Raw genomic sequence first — 15,414 nt, 5'->3', positions numbered from 1 at the left:
CTCAAGCCCCTAACGCATCTGTATAAAGCTCAAAATCCGCGCTAGAAATCGCCACCTCTATCCAGACCATTCGACCATTATACAAAAAGAGTTCCCAGATTTCTAGCCCCCACATCCACCAACAGCCTTAAAAAATGGAACAGAGACGCCACCTCTGACGTTACCATGGCCAGCTAGCTGCAGAAGACATGTTCCATTGGCAGAATGCGAAAGGCAAAGTTAAGCTTTCCTAACACTTCCCTCGCCAAAGCTGAACTTTCTTAGCTCTCCGTTGCAAAGCAACCTCCGAAAGCAGATTGGTAACCTTATACTCAGGCAACTGACACTCCATGTTAACAGTGTCAGTAACAATCCCCAAAAACATAACCAATGTAGCAGCCCCTCCGTCTTTTAAGGAACAAGTGGCACCCATAAAACCGCAGCCACTTGCTCCATGGTGTGTAGCAATGCCGAGCACACCAGGGACCCGGCTAGAATTTGCACAGCCCATAGACAAACAACAACATAAAGCCGACTGTCCCAATGAAAGCCAAGCAAATGGAAACTATCCAGATGAATCGGCAACAAACAAAATGCCATCTCAATATCCATCTTAGCCAAAAGAGCGCCCTGCGCAAACGCCATGCTCGCTGAACCACCACGTCAACATGTAAGAAACCAAACATAAGTCCTGATCAATACCATGATTCAATGAACTCCCCACGGAATACGAGAGGTGATGAATGAGCCGAAACTTGTTCGGTTCCTTTTTCCGCACTAAACCCAGTAGAGAAACCCGCAAACCTGGCAAAGGAGGCTCTGGAAAAGGGCCTGTTCTAAGGCCCACCCACAACTCCTTGTCTATCTTCAGGACAACAGGACAGGCTGTGACTGCCACAACATCCAGAGCACTTGTGCTTGTACCGGCAATCGGAAAGTAACTTACAGTACTCTTTGTTGTATTGCCAGCAGCACACTTTTTGCCCACCAGCTGACGACCCTGCTGCTGAGAAGCCCCTGGCTGCCCCGCAAAAGGACTGAGGCCCTCCCTTCGGCACCATCATCAAATGCATCCATAGACTGTCTTTGTGATCCCAATGGCATCCATATGGCAAGAGGGCGGAGCAGTGCTCTGGAGAATTCTCCCCCACCACAAACGCCTGGAGCCAATTCAAGAAAGTGCACGGAATCAAACAATACCATTGATTCTCCTCCTCTTCCTTCCCACTGTCTTCCGGCTATACCCTATTCAAATTAAACTTTTCCAGGGGAAGCAACGAAAATATCTCCATAGTCATTCTTCCAAATCTTTTCCCTAACCTCAGGCTTCAAAGTAGCGGCTTTCCCTCCACTACTAGCCTCCTGACACTGGAACCTTCACCACAGCCACCAGGCCCCCCACGAGCAACCCTGTCTGCCCAACAACCCTTGACGGAAGAGCAGGGGATCAAACTGCTGCAGGAGAACCCCCAGCACCAGACCATAACGAGATAGGAGGCCAACATCCCTGAAAACAACTCCTGTATCAAACCCTCAGACCCACAAACCCACAATGGTGCCCGCAATCCCTGCCCTCAAACCTCCTGCCTGGACCAACCTAGTCTCACCTGGGATATATATTCTGCTCCTGATGAAGGGGACTACTACTTCTCCCCGAAACGCGTTGAGCCAATTTATTGAAATAAAAAATTGACGAAGAATCGCTGTTCCGTGTGCCGTATATATCCAACTTGGTACAACTGGAGCGCTGACGTCAGATCTTCTACATACTACAGGCGATCTTGGCTGGGGGGTTTCTGCTCCAGGTGTCTTGAGCTTTATCCTGGTGGCACACCCCCCTGTGAAGTGAGTGCATCAGGATTGTACACAATCTTGATTTTTTTAATTTCTAATTTTTAATTTCTATTTTTTGATCTATGTTTCAATAAATCCAGTTGTGATTTTCAATTAGCAACTAAGCCCATATTACTAACAATAATTGTGAGCATGCGTGCTTTGGTATCTTCCTAAACATTGTCGGCGCATTGTGTGTTCAATACGCCAATATATGCACGTGACATTTATTATTTACCTGTGGGCCTTTAACATTATTAATATCATTGTTTACTAAGAGTGGCGCCGAATTTTGTTTATTGTTTTCTTTTTTGGGGTGGGGATAAGGCTGTCTTGAGACTCCCTTTGTGGACGTTTCAGGCACACACGGCCCATCCTTGACCCATCTCTCCATCTCTCCATTAAGTGTATAGCATCGCTAACACTATCTCAGGCTGCCTTCTTTACTAGCATCATTCACTATCCACCATCTCTATACTTCTGTCCATTATCTTTGGCGCCTCTGGTTCCTTTCCACCTGCTGTACATCTTGTGTACTTTGGTAGTGTTTGGTAACCACATCCCCTGTTTTTCCTCCTTTTTTTTATACATATCCACTGTCACCTGGGAATCCCTAGGGAAGACTCCCAGCAGCCGCAGACCGCAACAAAGACCGTCCATCGACATCCTGGCAGATGTACCAACAGGGGCGGATTGGTCATAGATAGGGATGAGCGAACCCGAACTGTATAGTTCGGGTTCGCACCGAATTTTGGGGTGTCCGTGACACGGACCCGAACCCGAACATTTTCGTAAAAGTCCGGGTTCGGGTTCGGTGTTCGGCGCTTTCTTGGCGCTTTTTGAAAGGCTGCAAAGCAGCCAATCAACAAGCGTCATACTACTTGCCCCAAGAGGCCATCACAGCCTTGCCTACTATTGGCATGGCTGTGATTGGCCAGTGCAGCATGTGACCCAGCCTCTATATAAGCTTGGGTCACGTAGCGCCGCACGTCACTCTGCTGATTCAAGCATAGGGAGAGGTTGCTGCTGCGACGTTAGGGCGAGATTAGGCAGTGATTAACTCCTCCAAAAGACTTCATTCTGTGATCGATCTGCAGCTGTGGATCATTGAAGTGCTAATATCGACTTGCTCACTTTTTTGAGGCTGCCCAGAGCGTTTTTAGATCACTTTTTTCTGTGGTGATCGGCGGCCATTTTGTGGCTTGTGGTGCGCCAGCACGAGCTATCACCAAGTGTATTTAACCATCAATAGTGTGGTTATTTTTTGCTATATCCTACATCAGCTGCAGGCTGAGCCTGTGTCACCGAAGTGCATTTAACCATCAACAGTCTGGTTATTTTTTTGCCATATACTACATCAGCTGCAGGCTGAGCCTTTGTCACCGAAGTGCATTTAACCATCAACAGTCTGGTTATTTTTTTGCCATATACTACATCAGCTGCAGGCTGAGCCTGTGTCACCGAAGTGCGTTTAACCATCAACAGTCTGGTTATTTTTTGGCCATATACTACATCAGCTGCAGGCTGAGCCTGTGTCACCGAAGTGCATTTAACCATCAACAGTCTGGTTATTTTTTGGCCATATACTACATCTGGTGCAGGCTGAGCCTGTGTCACCCAAGTGCATTTAACCATCAATAGTGTGGTTATTTTTTGGCCATATACTACATCTGGTGCAGGCTGAGCCTGTGTCACCCAAGTGCATTTAACCATCAACAGTCTGGTTATTTTTTGGCCATATACTACATCTGGTGCAGGCTGAGCCTGTGTCACCCAAGTGCATTTAACCATCAATAGTGTGGTTATTTTTTGGCCATATACTACATCAGGGGCAAGTTGAGCCTGTCACCCAGCGCCTAAAAAATAGACCTGACATTTCTATTCAACCAAATTTGTACAGTTTTAGCTGGTCAAGTTATTTGTAGTGACCGTAAAAGCACTTTTTTTGTTCTGGGGTGAAAAACTATTCCCAAATTTGCCATTCTCAAAATTGTGGTGAACGGGAACTGAGGAAAACATCTAATAAGGGACGCGGACATGGTCGTGGTGGTGTTAGTGGACCCTCTGGTGCTGGGAGAGGACGTGGCCGTTCTGCCACAGCCACACGTCCTAGTGAACCAACTACCTCAGGTCCCAGTAGCCAGCAGAATTTACAGCGATATTTGGTGGGGCCCAATGCCGTTCTAAGGATGGTAAGGCCTGAGCAGGTACAGGCATTAGTCAATTGGGTGGCCGACAGTGGATCCAGCACGTTCACATTATCTCCCACCCAGTCTTCTGCAGAAAGCGCACAGATGCCGCATGAAAACCAAGCCCATCAGTCTGTCACATCACCCCCATGCATATCAGGGAAACTGTCTGAGCCTCAAGTTATGCAGCAGTCTCTTATGCTGTTTGAAGACTCTGCTGCCAGGGTTTCCCAAGGGCATCCACCTAGCCCTTCCCCAGGGGTGGAAGAGATAGAATGCACTAACGCACAACCACTTATTTTTCCTGATGATGAGGACATGGGAATACCACCTCAGCACGTCTCTGATGATGACGAAACACAGGTGCCAACTGCTGTGTCTTTCTGCAGTGTGCAGACTGAACAGGAGGTCAGGGATCAAGACTGGGTGGAAGACGATGCAGGGGACGATGAGGTCCTAGTCCCCACATGGAATGAAGGTCGTGCCACTGACTTTCAGAGTTCGGAGGAAGAGGCAGTGGTGAGACCGAGCCAACAGCGTAGCAAAAGAGGGAGCAGTGGGCAAAATCAGAACACCCGCCGCCAAGAGACTCCGCCTGCTACTGACCGCCGCCATCTCGGACCGAGCACCCCAAAGGCAGCTTCAAGGAGTTCCCTGGCATGGCACTTCTTCAAACAATGTGCTGACGACAAGACCCGAGTGGTTTGCACGCTGTGCCATCAGAGCCTGAAGCGAGGCATTAACGTTCTGAACCTTAGCACAACCTGCATGACCAGGCACCTGCATGCAAAGCATGAACTGCAGTGGAGTAAACACCTTAAAAACAAGGAAGTCACTCAGGCTCCCCCTGCTGCCTCTTCTGCTGCTGCCGCCTCGGCCTCTTCTGCTGCTGCCGCCGCCTCGGCCTCTTCTGCTGCTGCTGCCGCCGCCTCGGCCTCTGCCTCTGGAGGAACGTTGGCACCTGCCGCCCAGCAAACATGGGATGTACCACCAACACCACCACCTGCGTCACCAAGCATCTCAACCATGTCACACGGCAGCGTTCAGCTCTCCATCTCAAAAACATTTGAGAGAAAGCGTAAATTCCCACCTAGCCACCCTCGATCCCTGGCCCTGAATGCCAGCATTTCTAAACTACTGCCCTATGAAATGCTGTCATTTAGGCTGGTGGACACACACAGCTTCAAACAGCTCATGTCGCTTGCTGTCCCACAGTATGTTGTTCCCAGCCGCCACTACTTCTCCAAGAGAGCCGTGCCTTCCCTGCACAAACAAGTGTCCGATAAAAATCAAGTGTGCACTGCGCAACGCCATCTGTGGCAAGGTCCACCTAACCACAGATACGTGAACCAGTAAGCACGGCCAGGGACGCTATATCTCCCTAACTGCACACTGGGTAAATGTAGTGGCGGCTGGGCCCCAGGCGGAGAGCTCTTTGGCGCACGTCCTTCCGCCGCCAAGGATCGCAGGGCAACATTCTTTGCCTCCTGTCTCCTCCTCCTCCTACTCAGCTTCCTCCTCCTCTTCTTCCACCTGCTCATCCAGTCAGCCACACACCTTCACCACCAACTTCAGCACAGCACGGGGTAAACGTCAGCAGGCCATTCTGAAACTCATATGTTTGGGGGACAGGCCCCACACCGCACAGGAGTTGTGGCGGGGTATAGAACAACAGACCGACGAGTGGTTGCTGCCGGTGAGCCTCAAGCCCGGCCTGGTGGTGTGCGATAATGGGCGAAATCTCGTTGCAGCTCTGGGACTAGCCGGTTTGACGCACATCCCTTGCCTGGCGCATGTGCTGAATTTGGTGGTGCAGAAGTTCATTCGCAACTACCCCGACATGTCAGAGCTGCTGCATAAAGTGCGGGCCGTCTGTTCGCGCTTCCGGCGTTCACACCCTGCCGCTGCTCGCCTGTCTGCGCTACAGCGTAACTTTGGCCTTCCCGCTCACCGCCTCATATGCGACGTGCCCACCAGGTGGAACTCCACCTTGCATATGCTGGACAGACTGTGCGAGCAGCAGCAGGCCATAGTGGAGTTTCAGCTGCAGCACGCACGGGTCAGTCGCACTGCGGATCAGACACACTTCACCACCAATGACTGGGCCTCCATGCGAGACCTGTGTGCCCTGTTGCGTTGTTTCGAGTACTCCACCAACATGGCCAGTGGCGATGACACCTTATCAGCGTTACAATACCACTTCTATGTCTCCTTGAGAAAACACTTAGGGCGATGATGGAAGAGGAGGTGGCCGAGGAGGAGGAGGAAGAGGGGTCATTTTTAGCACTTTCAGGCCAGTCTCTTCAAAGTGACTCAGAGGGAGGTTTTTTGCAACAGCAGAGGCCAGGTACAAATGTGGCCAGACAGGGCCCACTACTGGAGGACGAGGAGGACGAGGATGAGGAGGAGGTGGAGGAGGATGAGGATGAAGCATGTTCACAGCGGGGTGGCACCCAAAGCACCTAGGGCCCATCACTGGTGCGTGGCTGGGGGGAAACACAGGACGATGACGATACGCCTCCCACAGAGGACAACTTGTCCTTACCTCTGGGCAGCCTGGCACACATGAGCGACTATATGCTGCAGTGTCTGCGCAACGACAGCAGAGTTGCCCACATTTTAACGTGTGCGGACTACTGGGTTGCCACCCTGCTGGATCCCCGGTACAAAGACAATGTGCCCACCTTACTTCCTACACTGCAGCGTGATAGGAAGATGCGCGAGTACAAGCGCACGTTGGTAGACGCGCTACTGAGACCATTCCCAAATGTCACAGGGGAACCAGTGGAAGCCCAAGGCGAAGGCAGAGGAGGAGCAAGAGGTCGCCAATGCAGCTGTGTCACGGCCAGCTCCTCTGAGGGCAGGGTTAGCATGGCAGAGATGTGGAAAAGTTTTGTCACCACGCCACAGCTAACTGCACCACCACCTGATACGGAACGTGTTAGCAGGAGGCAACATTTCACTAACATTGTGGAACAGTACCTGTGCACACCCCTCCACGTACTGACTGATGGTTCGGCCCCATTCAACTTCTGGGTCTCCAAATTGTCCACGTGGCCAGAGCTAGCCTTTTATGCCTTGGAGGTTCTGGCCTGCCCGGCGGCCAGCGTTTTGTCTGAACGTGTATTCAGCACGGCAGGGGGCGTCATTACAGACAAACGCAGCCGCCTGTCTACAGCCAATGTGGACAAGCTGACGTTCATAAAAATGTACCAGGCATGGATCCCACAGGACCTGTCCATCCCTTGTGCAGATTAGATATTAACTACCTCCCCTTAACAATATATTATTGTACTCCAGGGCACTTCCTCATTCAATACTATTTTTAATTTCATTTTACCATTATATTGCGGGGCAACCCAAAGTTGAATGAACCTCTCCTCTGTCTGGGTGCCAGGGCCTAAATGTGTGACAGTGGCCTGTTCCAGTGGTGGGTGACGTGAAGCCTGATTCTCTGCTATGACATGAAGACAGATTCTGTGCTGACATCAGACCAGATTCTCTGTTACGGGACCTCTCTCCTCTGCCTGGGTGCCTGGGCCTAAATGTGTGACAGTGGCCTGTTCCAGTGGTGGGTGACGTGAAGCCTGATTCTCTGCTATGACATGAAGACAGATTCTGTGCTGAGATAAGGCCAGATTCTCTGTTACGGGACCTCTCTCCTCTGCCTGGGTGCCTGGGCCTAAATGTGTGACAGTGGCCTGTTCCAGTGGTGGGTGACGTGAAGCCTGATTCTCTGCTATGACATGAAGACAGATTCTGTGCTGACATAAGGCCAGATTCTCTGTTACGGGACCTCTCCACGGGACCTCTCTCCTCTGCCTGGGTGCCTGGGCCTAAATGTGTGACAGTGGCCTGTTCCAGTGGTGGGTGACGTGAAGCCTGATTCTCTGCTATGACATGAAGACAGATTCTGTGCTGACATAAGGCCAGATTCTCTGTTACGGGACCTCTCTCCTCTGCCTGGGTGCCTGGGCCTAAATGTGTGACAGTGGCCTGTTCCAGTGGTGGGTGACGTGAAGCCTGATTCTCTGCTATGACATGAAGACAGATTCTGTGCTGACATCAGGCCAGATTCTCTGTTACGGGACCTCTCTCCTCTGCCTGGGTGCCTGGGCCTAAATGTGTGACAGTGGCCTGTTCCAGTGGTGGGTGACGTGAAGCCTGATTCTCTGCTATGACACGAAGACAGATTCTGTGCTGACATAAGGCCAGATTCTCTGTTACGGGACCGCTCTCCTCTGTCTGGGTGCCGGGGCCTAAATGTGTGACAGTGGCCTGTTCCAGTGGTGGGTGACGTGAAGCCTGATTCTCTGCTATGACACGAAGACAGATTCTGTGCTGACATAAGGCCAGATTCTCTGTTACGCGACCTCTCTCCTCTGCCTGGGTGCCTGGGCCTAAATGTGTGACAGTGGCCTGTTCCAGTGGTGGGTGACGTGAAGCTTGATTCTTTGCTATGACATGAAGACAGATTCTGCGCTGACATAAGGCCAGATTCTCTGTTACGGGACCGCTCTCCAGGGCCGTTTCTAGGGGCGGGCGGGACGGGCGGCCGCCCGGGGCGCTGTCAGAAGGGGGGCGCCGGCAGGGGCCTCCTGAGCGGCTGAGCGCTTGCCGCTCCTCTAAAGAATCTCCTGCCTGCTGTCTCTGCTCTGTGCTCATGTTAATGTAGCGTGGCCAAGCTCTGTTCGGTCCGCGGTACAGGAGCATTTGTTTCCTGTACCCGGCCGGACTGACAGGAAGTGCTCACTTAGTGTGTACTTCCTGTCAGTCCGGCCGGGTACAGGAAACAAAAGCTCCTGTACCGCGGACCGAACAGAGCTCGGCCACGCTACATTAGAGGTGACAATAGAATGGAAATTAGTGACGGGGAAGGGAGAATGGAAATTAGTGACGGGGGGGGGGGGGAGAATGGAAATTAGTGACGGGGGGGGGAGAATGGAAATTAGTGACGGGGGGGGGAGAATGGAAATTAGTGACAGGGGGGGGGGAGAATGGAAATTAGTGACAGGGGGGGGAGAATGGAAATTAGTGACAGGGGGGGGAGAATGGAAATTAGTGACAAAGGGGGGGGGAATGGAAATGAGTGACAGGGGGGGGAGAATGGAAATTAGTGACAGGGGGGGGGAGAATGGAAATTAGTGACAAAGGGGGGGGGATGGAAATGAGTGACAAGGGGGGGAGAATGGAAATTAGTGACGGGGGGGGGGAGAATGGAAATTAGTGACAGGGGGGGGAGAATGGAAATTAGTGACAGGGGGGGGGGAGAATGGAAATTAGTGACGGGGGGGGGGGGGAATGGAAATTAGTGACAGGGGGGGGAATGGAAATGAGTGACAAGGGGGGGGGAGAATGGAAATGAGTGACAAGGGGGGGGAATGGAAATGAATGACAAGGGGGGGGGGAATGGAAATGAGTGACGGGGGGGGGATGGAAATGAGTGACAAGGGGGGGAATGGAAATGAATGACAAGGGCGGCGGATGGAAATGAATGACAAGGGGGGGGGGAATGGAAATGAGTGACATGGGGGGGAATGGAAATGAGTGACAAGGGGGGGGGGAATGGAAATGAGTGACGGGGGGGGGATGGAAATGAGTGACAAGGGGGGGAATGGAAATGAATGACAAGGGCGGCGGATGGAAATGAATGACAAGGGGGGGGGGAATGGAAATGAGTGACATGGGGGGGAATGGAAATGAATGACAAGGGGGGGGAATGGAAATGAATGACAAGGGGGGGGATGGAAATGAGTGACAAGGGGGGGGGAATGGAAATGAGTGACAAGGGGGGGGAATGGAAATGAATGACAAGGGGGGGGATGGAAATGAGTGACAAGGGGGGGGAATGGAAATGAGTGACAAGGGGGGGGGAATGGAAATGAGTGACAAGGGGGGGGGAATGGAAATGAGTGACAAGGGGGGGGGGAATGGAAATGAGTGGCAAGGGGGGGGGGGGTAGAATGAGAGTGACAAGGGAGGGGGGGGGGAGAAGAGAGTGACAAGGGAGTCCCCAGAGCCAGACTGCAGCCAGAGACCAGATCATCTTATTGTCCTGGTGGTAAGTAGACAATGCAATATGTTTATTATGTAATTGTTTAGTTATTAATACTACATTGGAAACTAATTTACCTCACATTTAGGGTCCATTCACACGTCCGTATGTGTTTTGCGGATCCACAAAACACGGACAGCGGCAATGTGCGTTCCGCATTTTGCGGACCGCACATTTCCGGCACTAAGAGAATATGCCTATTCTTGTCCGCTATTGTGGACAAGAATAGGACATGTTCTATTTTTTTCAGGATCGGAATTGCGGCCCCATAGAAATGTATGAGTCCGCAATTCCATTCCGCAAAAAGACAGCTACAAGAAGCTGGATTAACCGTAAGGGAAGCATAGCAGTTATTTTAATTTAAAAGCTGAGAAAGGGGTGGAACATATGTGATGTCTGATAAGGGGGGGGGCGGCAATTTTTATCTTGCCTAGGGCGGCAAAAATCCTCGCACCGGCCCTGCCTCCCTCTGACATCTCGCCTGACCTGTGCCCGAGTGCCGAGTCCTCTCACTCTTCAGACAGTGCGGGCGGCACTTACTGACGTCACGCGCCTGCTCCTCCCACTAGGCGGCGCAGGCGTGTGACATACAGTGAGTGAGTGAGCGCCGCACTGCCTGCCTGTTACCGCCCGCCCTGAGCCCCTGAGCAGTGCTGATGCCTGCTGTGAGGCGAGTGATGGTCTGGGGGGGCATTAATTACAATGGGGGGGGGGGGGCATTAATTACAATGGAGGGGCATTAATTACAATGGGGGGGAATTAATTACAATGGAGGGGACATTAATTACAATGGGGGGGGGAGCACTGTGGGAGACATGAAAATGGGGGCCACTGTCACTGTGGGGGACATTAAGTTTAATAAGGATCAGTATGGACATTATTTAGAATGGAGGCTGCTGTGGGTGTCATTACTCATTATAACTGTATAATGTCAGGCCTAGTCCTGAGCTGAGTTATATCACCCTGCCTATGCCCTGTATAATAATGTACCCATTTCTGATACCCCTTAGTTATATTACCCGGCTGGAGTAATATAACTAAGGGGTATCAGGGTACATTATTATACAGGGCAGGGTAATATAACTCAGGACTAGGCCTATCAGACATTATACAGTTATAATGACACCCACAGCAGCCTCCATTCTAAATAATGTCCATAGTGATCCTTATTAAAAATAATGTTCCCCCACAGGCAGGCAGTGCGGGCGGCGGCGCTCACTCACTGTACGTCACGCGCCGCGTGACGTACAGTAAGTGCGGTGAGCACCGCCGCCCGCACTGCCTGCCTGTTACCGCCCGCCCGGAGCAGTGCTGAGAAAGAAGCCTGCTGTGAGTGAGAGCCTGAGTCTGTGGGACAGTGGGTCACTGGGTGCGTCACTGTGACCGTCCATTCAATTTTTTACAATGGGGAGACACTTATTTCATCGAGCAGTTTTGAGGGGGGGGGGGGGGAGTTTTTTTGACACTCGCCCTGAGAGAAATTTTACCTAGAAACTGCACTGCCGCTCTCCTCTGTCTGGGTGCCTGGGCCTAAATGTGTGACAGTGGCCTGTTCCAGTGGTGGGTGACGTGAAGCCTGATTCTCTGCTATGACATGAAGACTGATTCAGCGCTGACATAAGGCCAGATTCTCTGTTACGGGACCTCTCTCCTCTGCCTGGGTGCCTGGGCCTAAATGTGTGACAGTGGCCTGTTCCAGTGGTGGGTGACGTGAAGCTTGATTCTCTGCTATGACATGAAGACAGATTCTGCGCTGACATAAGGCCAGATTCTCTGTTACGGGACCGCTCTCCTCTGTCTGGGTGCCGGGGCCTAAATGTGTGACAGTGGCCTGTTCCAGTGGTGGGTGACGTGAAGCCTGATTCTCTGCTATGACATGAAGAGAGATTCTGTGCTGACATCAGGCCAGATTCTCTGTTACGGGACCTCTCTCCTCTGCCTGGGTGCCTGGGCCTAAATGTGTGACAGTGGCCTGTTCCAGTGGTGGGTGACGTGATGCCTGATTCTCTGCTATGACATGAAGACTGATTCTGTGCTGACATAAGGCCAGATTCTCTGTTACAGGACCGCTCTCCTCTGTCTGGGTGCCGGGGCCTAAATGTGTGACAGTGGCCTGTTCCAGTGGTGGGTGACGTGAAGCCTGATTCTCTGCTATGACATGAAGACAGATTCTGTGCTGACATAAGGCCAGATTCTCTGTTACAGGACCGCTCTCCTCTGTCTGGGTGCCGGGGCCTAAATGTGTGACAGTGGCCTGTTCCAGTGGTGGGTGACGTGAAGCCTGATTCTCTGCTATGACATGAAGACTGATTCAGCGCTGACATAAGGCCAGATTCTCTGTTACGGGACCTCTCTCCTCTGCCTGGGTGCCTGGGCCTAAATGTGTGACAGTGGCCTGTTCCAGTGGTGGGTGACGTGAAGCTTGATTCTCTGCTATGACATGAAGACAGATTCTGCGCTGACATAAGGCCAGATTCTCTGTTACGGGACCGCTCTCCTCTGTCTGGGTGCCGGGGCCTAAATGTGTGACAGTGGCCTGTTCCAGTGGTGGGTGACGTGAAGCCTGATTCTCTGCTATGACATGAAGAGAGATTCTGTGCTGACATCAGGCCAGATTCTCTGTTACGGGACCTCTCTCCTCTGCCTGGGTGCCTGGGCCTAAATGTGTGACAGTGGCCTGTTCCAGTGGTGGGTGACGTGATGCCTGATTCTCTGCTATGACATGAAGACTGATTCTGTGCTGACATAAGGCCAGATTCTCTGTTACAGGACCGCTCTCCTCTGTCTGGGTGCCGGGGCCTAAATGTGTGACAGTGGCCTGTTCCAGTGGTGGGTGACGTGAAGCCTGATTCTCTGCTATGACATGAAGACAGATTCTGTGCTGACATAAGGCCAGATTCTCTGTTACAGGACCGCTCTCCTCTGTCTGGGTGCCGGGGCCTAAATGTGTGACAGTGGCCTGTTCCAGTGGTGGGTGACGTGAAGCCTGATTCTCTGCTATGACACGAAGACAGATTCTGTGCTGACATAAGGCCAGATTCTCTGTTACGGGACCTCTCTCCTCTGCCTGGGTGCCTGGGCCTAAATGTGTGACAGTGGCCTGTTCCAGTGGTGGGTGACGTGAAGCCTGATTCTCTGCTATGACATGAAGACAGATTCTGCGCTGACATAAGGCCAGATTCTCTGTTACGGGACCGCTCTCCTCTGTCTGGGTGCCTGGGCCTAAATGTGTGACAGTGGCCTGTTCCAGTGGTGGGTGACGTGAAGCCTGATTCTCTGCTATGACATGAAGACTGATTCTGCGCTGACATAAGGCCAGATTCTCTGTTACGGGACCTCTCTCCTCTGCCTGGGTGCCTGGGCCTAAATGTGTGACAGTGGCCTGTTTCAGTGGTGGGTGACGTGAAGCCTGATTCTCTGCTATGACATGAAGACAGATTCTGTGCTGACATAAGGCCAGATTCTCTGTTACGGGACCTCTCTCCTCTGCCTGGGTGCCTGGGCCTAAATGTGTGACAGTGGCCTGTTCCAGTGGTGGGTGACGTGAAGCCTGATTCTCTGCTATGACATGAAGACTGATTCTGCGCTGACATAAGGCCAGATTCTCTGTTACGGGACCTCTCTCCTCTGCCTGGGTGCCTGGGCCTAAATGTGTGACAGTGGCCTGTTCCAGTGGTGGGTGACGTGAAGCTTGATTCTCTGCTATGACATGAAGACAGATTCTGCGCTGACATAAGGCCAGATTCTCTGTTACGGGACCGCTCTCCTCTGTCTGGGTGCCGGGGCCTAAATGTGTGACAGTGGCCTGTTCCAGTGGTGGGTGACGTGAAGCCTGATTCTCTGCTATGACATGAAGACAGATTCTGTGCTGACATAAGGCCAGATTCTCTGTTACGGGACCTCTCTCCTCTGCCTGGGTGCCTGGGCCTAAATGTGTGACAGTGGCCTGTTCCAGTGGTGGGTGACGTGAAGCCTGATTCTCTGCTATGACATGAAGACAGATTCTGTGCTAACATAAGGCCAGATTCTCTGTTACGCGACCTCTCTCCTCTGCCTGGGTGCCTGGGCCTAAATGTGTGAGAGTGGCCTGTTCCAGTGGTGGGTGACGTGAAGCCTGATTCTCTGCTATGACATGAAGACAGATTCTGTGCTGACATAAGGCCAGATTCTCTGTTACGGGACCTCTCTCCTCTGCCTGGGTGCCTGGGCCTAAATGTGTGACAGTGGCCTGTTCCAGTGGTGTGTGACGTGAAGCCTGATTCTCTGCTATGACATGAAGACAGATTCTGTGCTGACATAAGGCCAGATTCTCTGTTACGGGACCTCTCTCCTCTGCCTGGGTGCCTGGGCCTAAATGTGTGACAGTGGCCTGTTCCAGTGGTGGGTGACGTGAATCCTGATTCTCTGCTATGACATGAAGACTGATTTTGTGCTGACATAAGGCCAGATTCTCTGTTACGCGACCTCTCTCCTCTGTCTGGGTGCCGGGGCCTAAATGTGTGACAGTGGCCTGTTCCAGTGGTGGGTGACGTGAAGCCTGATTCTCTGCTATGACATGAAGACAGATATATTTTGTGCTGGTGGCAGTATTTTGTGATGGTCTGTGGTATTTGGCTCTGTTAGGGTGGTATAATGCACCATAATATGGTATTGCTGGCCCCGCCTTCCATCAATTTGGACCCGACAATAAAACGGGGCCACTTTTAGTATTTTTTTCAGGGCCACGTTAAGTTCCCATTCCGCCCCTGTGTACCAGTAGCAGGACAGACTCAAGCAGAAGTCACATCCTCCAACCTGTCCGTGGCACCCCACGAGTTCTGGCTCCATTCTCCTTCTTAAACCGACCAGACCACAGAGATCTGCACCGTGGTACTGGAGGAGCGGGGCAAGCAGCAGCTACAAGCTCTGCCCCACCTAAAGATGGCCGCCAACCATCTTCTCTTTGGCCGCAGTAGGCCACAGAATCTGCAGAGGTGGAAGGCCCCACATCCTCCCTCGACTTCCTGGGGCTGGGACAGCAGCAGCCCGCACCCGACTAGTCCCGGACACGCACACCAGTAAGGGGGTGGGGCTACGAACACTCCATCCCCAAATGGCTACCAGCCCTCCTCAGCAGGCACCGGCTGCATTTGTCCAGACACAGGACAGCTGACCAGGACCCCTCCAGTAGAAGGAGAAGCCGCTCCTGCTGCTTCCAGATGACCCGTCCGCTGTGCAGGTGGCCTGCAGCTCACTCCCCGCTCAGAGACTCACATGGGGATAATCCCTCCAACTGCTAGGACCCACTCCGCCAACCAGGAGAACCAGAACGGGGGCTCCCCCTCATCTCTCCCATGGTTTCCCATTGCGGTACAGGTT

The 15,414-nt window shown here is 52.2% G+C and overlaps 1 protein-coding gene across 1 annotated transcript in view; it reads left to right on the top strand.

Moving 5' to 3' along the window:
* The window catches only part of LOC120991073 (guanylate-binding protein 4-like), a 74,728-nt gene that overhangs the window by 49,131 nt on the left and 10,183 nt on the right, over nt 1-15,414 (top strand). The window lies entirely within an intron of this gene.

Source organism: Bufo bufo, chromosome 1 (assembly GCF_905171765.1).
Source record: "Bufo bufo chromosome 1, aBufBuf1.1, whole genome shotgun sequence".
Classification (NCBI taxonomy): Eukaryota; Metazoa; Chordata; class Amphibia; order Anura; family Bufonidae; genus Bufo; species Bufo bufo.
The sequence above is the reverse complement of the archived record's forward strand: the minus strand, read 5'-3'. Positions and strand labels throughout refer to the sequence as shown.